Consider the following 10,289-nt stretch of genomic DNA (forward strand, 5'->3'; position numbering starts at 1 on the left):
AGAACCTGAACTCCTTTAGTGATGGCAAAGTTAATGGCACCATTTTAGGGGTGAATAAGTTGACCTTTCTAGCCAACTACGTAAAGTTAACAAATGTCATTACGCTACTCAACAAATCTCAATTTAGGAGTAACGTTTCAAAGCAGGAAACATGACCTGCACATACAGATTCAGCACAAGACTATGCATATTACATCCTACGCCCACATTGGAACAAGGAAAACTCACGCAACAAGAAATCTTCCTTTCCCGGGTTTGAAGGCGTTTTCTGCTCCAAATTTTCAGATTACTAAAGGACTAATAACAATATACTTTCTAATACATTCATTAAAAATATTATTGACATTTTCTGAAAATTACAAAATAAAGAGGAATTGAGAAACATACAAAATTAGGATTTCCAACAAATTTCGACTACCAATAATGTGTTAGAACATGTTGCTAACATTAGGGGGGAAAACCTAGTGCATTATAGCTTTGCCACCAATGCAGTAGAAGGATTTATTGGCTAACAAACAGACAGGAGTATAAGAGAAAAAAAAACGAGTCACGCAATAAAAAACAAAAATTCAGAAAATATTGAACCAATAGTAATGTACATATCATCAATAGTAGCAGTATTATAAATTCTATCCAACCACTTTCTACTCATCCACGTGTTGGTTTTTTGTGCATTATGGACCTACACATCTTTTGCGTAATTTTTTTATTACTTATACACAAACTCTTGATAAAAGTACGGGCCACTGTTTTAATTTTCTTTTTCTGCCTGTGCATCGTACAGGTATTGATCTAGTTATATAAAGAACTCAAAAAATGGTGATGGACAGTTGCGCAAATTCATTATAATCCAATATAACATTTTCAACTGTCACGAACCACTAATTGATATTTAACATCATTTCTATTCAACAAATGCTGCAAATTTGAAAAACTCCACATACCTGCAAGAAAGTTCAAAAAATGAAAATCTGCTCAAGTGTATGGCATCTGAGAAGCAATATCACAAAAAAGATGCTAACTACATTGTAGCATCCTGTAAAAGGTCAAGAACAGAAAATGTAAAAGTAGCTTAAAGAACATCTGCAAGTGGTAACATTTCTCATTAAAAAAAATAGAAGAAATAATGCCTCATACATATATAAATTAAATTGTAGGTTCTCTCAAAGAGTTAGCTAGGATGTCTAACAAGCTTGTTGTTAGAGATGAGAAATCCAATATTTGAGGAAGGGCTACTTTTAGAGTCACATAAAAGAGACATCGAATATCATTAGCAAAAGTATCTCGAGCCTTCTTAAAAAACGACCATGTCTTGAAGTATTTAAGTATTTTTCAAACGTTGTGTTCAATTTATTGCCATAAAACAATACATAAAGAAGTCAAGTTTTTCGCATTAAGACTTATTTTCAATGGGAACAACATTGACTTCCTTCTCCAAATGGTCAGGATATCCTTGACCAAGGAACCATAGCTCCATGGAAGGGGAGAGACTTGACCACCTATCCAAGGAGGTTGAAATAGGGAGCTGAGGGCAGAAACATGCCCAAAAGATACTTACGGGACAAATGGCTTTGGTCCAACATGAATATAACCATAGGAAGATGGCATGCATGCGCACCCTGTGCAACGCCCACAGAGATTAGCGTGTGAAAGCCCATTTGGGAGCTTTTGGTCACGTGACTACAAGGGTTGAGTTACACTCCTCGAGATATACCTAACCTTGACTTTTGCAGAACAAAAGAGTCACTGATCGGCAGCAGTGGACAATGGCATTCCAAAGACAAAGTAGGATAGCACCGATTTTGATACCAACTTAAATTTACAGGTGATAAAAATCAGCAAGTTATTGTGCTGAGCTGATGTATTTCATATATAATAGATAAGAGAAGGGTAGACAATACAAGGAATAGTTATAGCATGTGACACTCAATCCTTAAGATAGGTACATACACCCAAAAAAAGCTCTATGAGAAAACTGTACAAAAATACAATAACCATAATTTCAACAAAAAACACATAAATTTGAGAGTTTAAATCTTCCAACCAAGAACAAGAGGATGTTGGTAAGATACCATGAATTCAACAAGTCAATGAATATATGGACAATATTCATTTTGTTGAAATCTATAGAATTGAAAATAGAAAACCAGAAGCATATGAAGCCATGACCTTAAATGATGAATGAAGTTTAGTTTTAAAGAACCCTATACAACTGTCATCAAATATAACTACCTGCCCAATTAAAAGGGCTTGGTCTAATCCAATTCAAATTCACTATAGGGCAACAAGTATGCCATCAAGATCAGGCAGTGCAGAAAGTTTTTTGCAGTCAGTGTCATCTTAGCAGCACTGAAACCTGAAAGCAAATTAGTGAAGGTAGCCTGTAATAAAAATACAATGTTTTAAATCTTGGATAGTGGCCAGCTCCACACAGGCTAGGTATAGTGTATAGCAGAATAACTACAATTTTTAAATTTTTTATATAGTTTATATAATGCATATTATAATATACTTATAAATTCTAAAGAATGATAAATTAACATTAGCGTTCTTCATAATTGACAATATGAAGTCATGTGTGTTAAACAAGACATACAAGTAAATAAGAACAAAAGTCAAAACAAGTTTGCCTAGGAATCATCAATCATCATGTTCTAAATGCAAGTCTTCTTTATCATTTTCAGTGTTATTACATCTGTATATTTCATTTTTTGGAAAATAAAATATCAAAAATAGCCTTCAAAAACAGTCCTAATGTCTCTGTTCAGATGACTTTTTTAGAATCAACATACCACCTGCTGAGGCCTGCCATGACTGCCACACTAAACTGCTATGCTACAGCAGTTCCTATGGTGGCGGATAGGGGCAACTCCACACCACTCTATTTTAAACCCTGAAAAAATCAATTGAACAGGTTTTCCAGAGTATTACAGTCTTAATGTAAATTATGTGTCAGGTTTGTTAATTACCTAAACGTGGATTTGTTTGTATGCAGGCTTGTTTTATTTGAGTCTTATTTCTCCACAATCTTTTATAGGAGAAAAAATTGAAAAGAAAAACATGAAATTAACTTCTCTATAAGCTAAAATTAGCTTATGCACAAGTTAAAGACAGATTAGAGAAACTATATGAGAGTTTCTAAGTTAGTTTGAGCATAAAACCAATTATATTTTACGAAGAATCTAATTTCAGCAACCAAGCACAATCTTACCACACATCTCAGTTTGTCCACAACCAGCATCTCACAGTCTATGGAAATAAAAAACCATGGACAATTGACTCAAGAGCTTATTATCATATTTATGGTAATACATTCTTGTTCACTTCTACTATTTCTCCTAAATTTCCTTACCTTGTAACCTTAGCCAATAGATCCATTGTTGCTTCTCAAGGAGTTGGTCAAGTTTCTTTTTGTTGTTGCACTCCCCTATAATCTTATATCTTTAAGTCAATTGACTAAGTCATTAAATAGTTATGTAACCATTGACAGCATCTCATTTGTTATACATGAGCATTGTTCATGTTGACTGATTGGCGACGGACATAAGTGTAGAGGATTGTACTATTATGGGACTAGATCATACATGTGTTGTCTTGCCTCTCCTAAACTTTTGCAAGATTGGTTGGATCATTCACATTTGTCAAAATTAAAAAAAATGGTTCTTGAACTTAACCTTCAAGTCCTAGTGTATGAGTCCCGTCAACTTATAAAACATGTTAGATCATCTTTTACCAAGCTAATGTAAACCTATTTTTCTTGTCATTCACTTGACATTTGGCAACAAAGTCGTGTTACATCTCTTAGGTTTTGATATTTTGCTACCTTTATTCATGAACACTCTTGATATACTTGAGTTTATTTAATGAAAGATCATTCCAAACTTTTGTCTATCTTTATATCTTTCTTGAACAAAATAAAAAATCAATTTTGACAAGTTATCAAAATCCTCCTCAGTGATTATGCCAAAGAATATTTCTTTTCATATTTTTTGCTATTGAGTTCACATAAAAAATTATAGACACTGGTTGAAACTACATACCTTATTACCTGATGCAAATGTATACTAGCTTATCACTGGGTGATGTCATTCTTATTGTACGTTTTCTTATCAATAGAATGCCTTCTTCATCCCTTGATAATAAAATTGCATTTTGCATTATGTTTCTAGGTGAACCTCTATTTCAAGTTACTCCTCATGTCTTTGGTTGTGTGTGTTTTGTACATGACTTATCAGATCTAGACAAATTATTTTAAAGAGTCACCAAATGTGTCGTCCAAGGATATTATTGTCTCCAAGAACGATATCATTGTTATTCTTCCGTAACAAAAAGGTATTATATGTCTATAAGTGCCATCGTTTTTTAAGAGACATCTTTCTTCCTTTCCTCTCTTTCTGAAGTTGACTACGTCCAACAAGTCTTACCCTTTCTAGTGGTTGAAACTTTGTTTTTCCCTGCTCGTCATAACACTCCAGGTTCCTCTCCTACTTTAAACCTAACGAGGTCATCATCACTGCCCATTTTCACTTACCAAACCAGGCCACAAGTGTCTAATTCATATTACATAATGAGTCCTTTTCAATAAGTCATTTAGCATTGTCAATCAAAATTGTGACTCTTGATGAAGATTCTAGTCGGCCTATTACTTTCCAAAAAGGTACTAGGTCTACTTGTAATCCTCATCCTAGCTATAATTTTCTTGAGTATCATCGAGTATCCCTTTCCTATTCTTATTTATTTCCTGTGTCTTCTATTACCATTTCAAAAAATGTGATTGAAGCATAATCACACGTGGGTCTTAGTTCCTTTGTCACTTAAATTCCACTTTCTTAATAATAGTTCTTCAGAAAATGATGTTACCAAAATTGGTCAGCTAAAGCAACGTTTATGCCAACACTTTCAAACCAAAGCTCTTGGGTGTCTCAAATACTTCTTAGGCATTGAAGTGGCTCAATCAAAAGAAGGTATTATGATTTCTCAAAGGAAATATACATTACATACCTTGAAAGAAACAAGAATAATTGATTATAGACCCATGCATAGTCCTATGAATCAAAATAAGAAAATAGTAGCAGAACAAATTGAGCCCTTCTCAGATCCAAATAAGTACAAAAGACTTGTGGGAAAACTTATTTATCTTACTACAACTAGGCGTGACCTATCTTTAGTGGGTGAGATTGGTCAATTTATGCAGGCTCCTCATAGTGATCAGTGGAATATTGTTCTTTGCATCCTCAAATACCTCAAAAAGGCTCTAAGACAAGGTCATCATATAAAAATAAAGGAAGTATCCAAAATCTAGGAATTGAGACATTGATTGGACAAGGTCTCCAATAGACAAACATTCCACTATTGGATATTGTACTCTCATTGGAAGGAATATTATTTCTTGGGAAAATGTTGCTCAACCAAGGGTTGAAACTATATGTAGGGCAATGACATCACTCACTTGTGAACATGTGTGGATAAAACAATTTTTCTAAGAACAGCGGTTTTGTGAAATTTAACAAATGAGGATATATTGCACTAATCATTGAGCTCTTCAAATTGCTTCAAACACTTTGTTTCATGACAGGACAAACCACAGATTTTTTGTCATTCTGTTACAAAAAAGTTGTTGTCCAAGGAAATTTGCACTATGTTTGTTGACTCTGATGGTCAATTTACTAACATTTTGACAAAATTCTTGATAGGAGCTCAAATTCAATTTATGTTTCAAGCTTGGAACATATTCTATGCTCAAGCTTGATGGGAAGTGTCAGAATTGTTTGCATTACCTTCTAAGCAAAAGTTCTTTTTTTTTTTTGTTTTATCTATGTAACTCAATAGAGGTTTCTTTTCTCTCCAGATATTTTTCTCATATATTCTATTTGAGTATTATCAACTTGGATCTTTAGTACTGCTACACCATTTCATATCAAGATCCCCCCAATATATATATATGCACACCCAAAGTTCTCATGTTTGTAAAATGAAATCTCTTTATATCCTTTCGTGAGGCTCACATAATGAGAGAAAGAAGAATAAATAAGAACGTGTCTCCTATTTCATTCCAATATTGTCATTGTATGTGTAAAGTGTCCTATATTTTACTAATTAAGGTGTTTAGTATACAAAATATTGATTAATCCAGGAATCTCGTATCCAGAAAAGTCATAAATATGTTTGGTATGTTTAAAATGTTTTTGGGAATTAGAGACAAAATTGTATAAAAACACTTGAATTTACAAACCCTCCTCCATGACAAAGTCTTAGCGGGAAACTTGATTAAAAACAATTTCAGGAAAGATTAGGTTGCTGGAAATTATTTTTAAAATTGTTATACCAAACATGAAAACTTAACATTCTCAACCTAAGATTATTGGGAAGCTTATGAAAAACCCCTACAAAAACCCCCAACGGAATCAGAGAATATTTGTTATGTTTGCTGCCCATCTCCAAATAGTTCATTATTAGGATAATATGTAGCAGAAAATAACTGGTTCTGCCATAGCAAATTTATTAAACATTTTGTTGAAATATGGGTGCAAACATTACACATTTACTGTACAATAAATATGAATTGATTGAACCATAAATATAGATGTGTTTGTAAGAATCCCTACAATTAAGGGATTGGTATTCATAGTTTATTTGGTAGATTTGCTCCTGATTTAGAGTCTTTATTTCTGGAGATTTACTTCCTATATTTCATAAGATTTATTTCCTTTTATTAGGATTTTGTTTTTCTTCAAATTCCCATGTATTGTTTCTTTTTGAAATCAAGAAAAGTAATTCCATAATTATTGCATAGTGCCTACACAACTTTTCACACATTTTTGGAGTAATGTTCAGGCTGCAAGGTTTACAAAATAAATATTTATGTCTAGTTAGAGACTAACATGTATCAAGACTAACATGTATATATGTCTAGTTAGAGACTACATGAAAATATTTATGCATTAGAAGTATACTTCTGATAATAGGTTGTGTAATTAAAATGTATTTGCACAGTTTGTGAACAGAATATTTTGTGTAGGAAACTTTTGTCTCCAGTGTAGAAAATGTATTGCTGTACTTCGTGTCATTTTGGTATTCAATATTACATTTTATTACTTTATCAGTTGATTTCTTTTTGTATGACAACATAAGAATGATTATCATGATGATTCTATAGATATTTTGGTATAGAATAAAATAGGGACCCCTTGCTGGAATATAATCATTCAAACTTTCTGAATGGCACTCCAGCAAAGTGCGATCTGTTCAAAAAGGACTTCAAATGAACAATTTCTAGCTCTAAAAGATTTGCTTTGTATCCATGTCCTTCATAGCCAGAATAAAATAATAACATTTAAAAAAAAGAGATTGATACTGAATATTGCTATAGAAGGAATTGTTATGTTGCCAGACAGGAAATTTTGATTTTGACTTTAATTAAGCACTATTGACAGCCATGCGAGCAGCACGAAGTTATTAACAGGACAAATCTGCTACTATTTCACAAATTATACTTCACATATTATGTGATAGTGAATGAAGGAAGCTATTTATCCTCAAGAGTTGATTGATGGATAAGAACGAAATATAAAAGACACTTAATGAAAAAAAGTATAAAGTTTCACGAGAAGTGTTGTACATGGTTCAATTTTGAGTTCTAACTTGATCAATATAGTTTTAGATGTCCTTACCAAAGAAGTACAAAAGACTAGCCCTACTTCAATTCATATTAATGGATTACATAATTTTGATTGAGCAATCAGGGAAAGTGATAAACTCTAAAGGATTTTGGAGATAGACATTAGAAATAACAGCACTTTTACTTGAATATGGTCAGGACAAAGTAGACGTATTGAAATTTTATTACTATGAAAAATTGGTTTTTAATCAAGCTAAATGATATCATGCGATCTATACAACCAACTTCATCTAGTGGGAAAAGAGTTTTACTCCCAATCAAAATTATCTTAGACATGAAATCATATGAAACAGAAAGCAGGGACACATTTGGTCAACTAATGGGATTAACAAGGTGGACGAAGTAGTCTACAAGTTCGATAGAAACTCCTCATTCTATTTATCCTATAAGTTTGATCTCCAAATAATTAGTCATTTAACATATACTTGATTAAGCACATTAAATATTTAACTTGGCAAAATCATATAAAAGGAGTATTTTTTCAAGTGCTCTAGCCAAAAATATACCAATACTCCTGATCACAGATTTTTTATCAGAAATACCAAAACTTCCTAAATTACAAAGTGCAATATGGATCTCATTGATAGCCAAGAAGTAAATTATTTTATAAAATATACCCACCTCATGGCATGCATTTCATGTCATATTAGCATTCCAGTGGATCTTTTTCCAAGCAACAGGAAGCATATGCTCTACTTGTGGCTATGACTATATTTATCTCCTAAGAGGTGAGAACTAAAGTCTGCCATAAATCATTGTTTAACTCATGACTTTTGCTTTTCAAGTTAGAAAAAAGAGAAACCATATTCGCATCCTTTGGTCCACTTCTACAATTAACAAATTGATAGAAAAAGATCTTCATACCCCTCCCCTCAAAAAAATTGTACACCAACAAAGAAACATAAAAAAAAAAGATAAAACAGCAGCTGGACAACTATTTATCCGAATTTGTATGTTTAAATATCATACTATTTCATTGATTTAGGTATCTATATCTAACTTGTCACCTAATGGCTGACGTGCAACAAATTTTAAACCATACGAATTATCCTGACACGCACCGGACAATTACATTCAGTCAAGGAGAATCACAGAGAGACAAAATAAAGCAGCATATCTCATTGCAATAACCAGAATCAAACTAAGCATAACACTATGATTCTAACTCATCATCTTAATTACGCCATCAGAAACAGACTGCAGAATGCAAAAACCTTAATCATAATTTGCAAATAGCAAAACATCCAACAGAACAAAAATTCAACACTCGAAAGAAAGAGGTAACATGCAAACTTACATATCAAACACGAGTGCCTCTCAATCTAGATCTTCCTGTCTGGTCTCCGACTCAAAGTTCCGATTTCCCCTGTTTTCAGAATTTGATTGCCCACTATTGGTTTCCCCACCATTTATACTGTTGTCATCATTGTTGGCACCGCCAACATTACTTGTCTCAGCACCAGAAGAAACAGATTGCCTGAAGGGCCACGGCAAAGCCACCCTAAACCTCCTCCGCTGGGAATTGTCTCCTCCACCAGATGTATCCGCAGAACCACCAGGCCCCACAGCCAGGTTCCAATTCACCTGGGGAGCCACCCCACTGCCGGTACCACCACTACCGCCTCCACTACCGCCACCGCTACCACGATGAGCCCTCTGCTCGTAATCAGGATCATCTGTGGGCAGCTCATACCGACAAACGGGACAGGAATTATGCAATTCTAACCAAGGTAAAATGCAGTCCGCGTGATATATATGCTTACAGGGCATCTGCTTCGCGGTTTCACCGAGTTCGAACGTGTCTTTGCACACTGCACATTGCGAGGAATCCGACGCAAGCAGCTCGTCGGTGACCGAGACGTCCGGCAGCCCCTCCACCGCCTTCTTAGAAGCCGGTGGGGTACCATAGCGGTTCGGATCGTTCTCGGCAAGGTGCTGGATCAGCTCCTCAAGGCCCGTCCCGAAGAAGTAGTCACCGTGGGTGATGCCAGGAAACCGAAACGCTCCGCCGGGGTCGCCGGACTCAATCACCAGTTGAAGGTTTCCACCGCCGCCAGCGGCTCTTAGGGTTTGCAAGTAGTTCTGGAGGAGGACAAAGGGGGCGAGGGCAGTATCGGCGGTGGCGGCGTCAGATCGAGTGCCGGAGAGGGTGGAGAAATCGTCGAAGGGCTGGCCAGCTCCTCCAGGGAAGATGAGAGGAATGGCGGTGGTCCCAGCGAGGGGGAAGTCGGGGAAGAAAGGATTGGACGGGATAGGGATAGGGTTAGGGTTAGGGATTTCGAGTTCTTCGAGGAAGCCGCCGTTGCAATTGGGGCAGAGAAGATCAGAGGACGGGGAAGGGGTAACAGAAACGGTGCGATTGCACTGGTGACAGAAGTATTGGCGAGGCTCGCCGGAGGTACCGTCGCCGCCGGCAGAAGACATGTCAACGGAGAAAAGGAGAGATAAAAGAAGATAACGAGAGAAGGAAATGGAAGAAGAAATTGTATCGGAAGACAACAGAACAGCGAGAAGGAAAAGAGAGCGGTGGCAATATCGTAAATACTCTGAACGTGGAAAATCAGAGTCGGTAAACGGAGGATGAAGTCACGCGCTATCTTAGGGAGTTGAC

General features: G+C 35.6%; 1 pseudogene across 4 annotated transcripts; it reads right to left on the bottom strand.

Moving 5' to 3' along the window:
• Positions 1-555: 555 nt before the first annotated feature.
• LOC124835535 (E3 ubiquitin-protein ligase RING1-like pseudogene) lies at positions 556-10,289 on the bottom strand (annotated as a pseudogene). Of its 4 annotated transcripts, none has more exons than XR_015785841.1 (2): positions 8,976-10,289; positions 556-1,036 (listed from the first exon to the last, which is right to left on the bottom strand). The product of XR_015785841.1 is annotated as an E3 ubiquitin-protein ligase RING1-like pseudogene, transcript variant X4 (transcript). The 4 variants fall into 4 exon arrangements; XR_015785838.1 differs by having other exon boundaries at positions 556-944; positions 8,976-10,286; XR_015785839.1 differs by lacking the exon at positions 556-1,036 and adding an exon at positions 1,968-2,356.

Source organism: Vigna umbellata, chromosome 4 (assembly GCF_029865625.1).
Source record: "Vigna umbellata cultivar VRB3 chromosome 4, Vumbellata_1.0, whole genome shotgun sequence".
NCBI classification, from domain to species: domain Eukaryota; kingdom Viridiplantae; phylum Streptophyta; class Magnoliopsida; order Fabales; family Fabaceae; genus Vigna; species Vigna umbellata.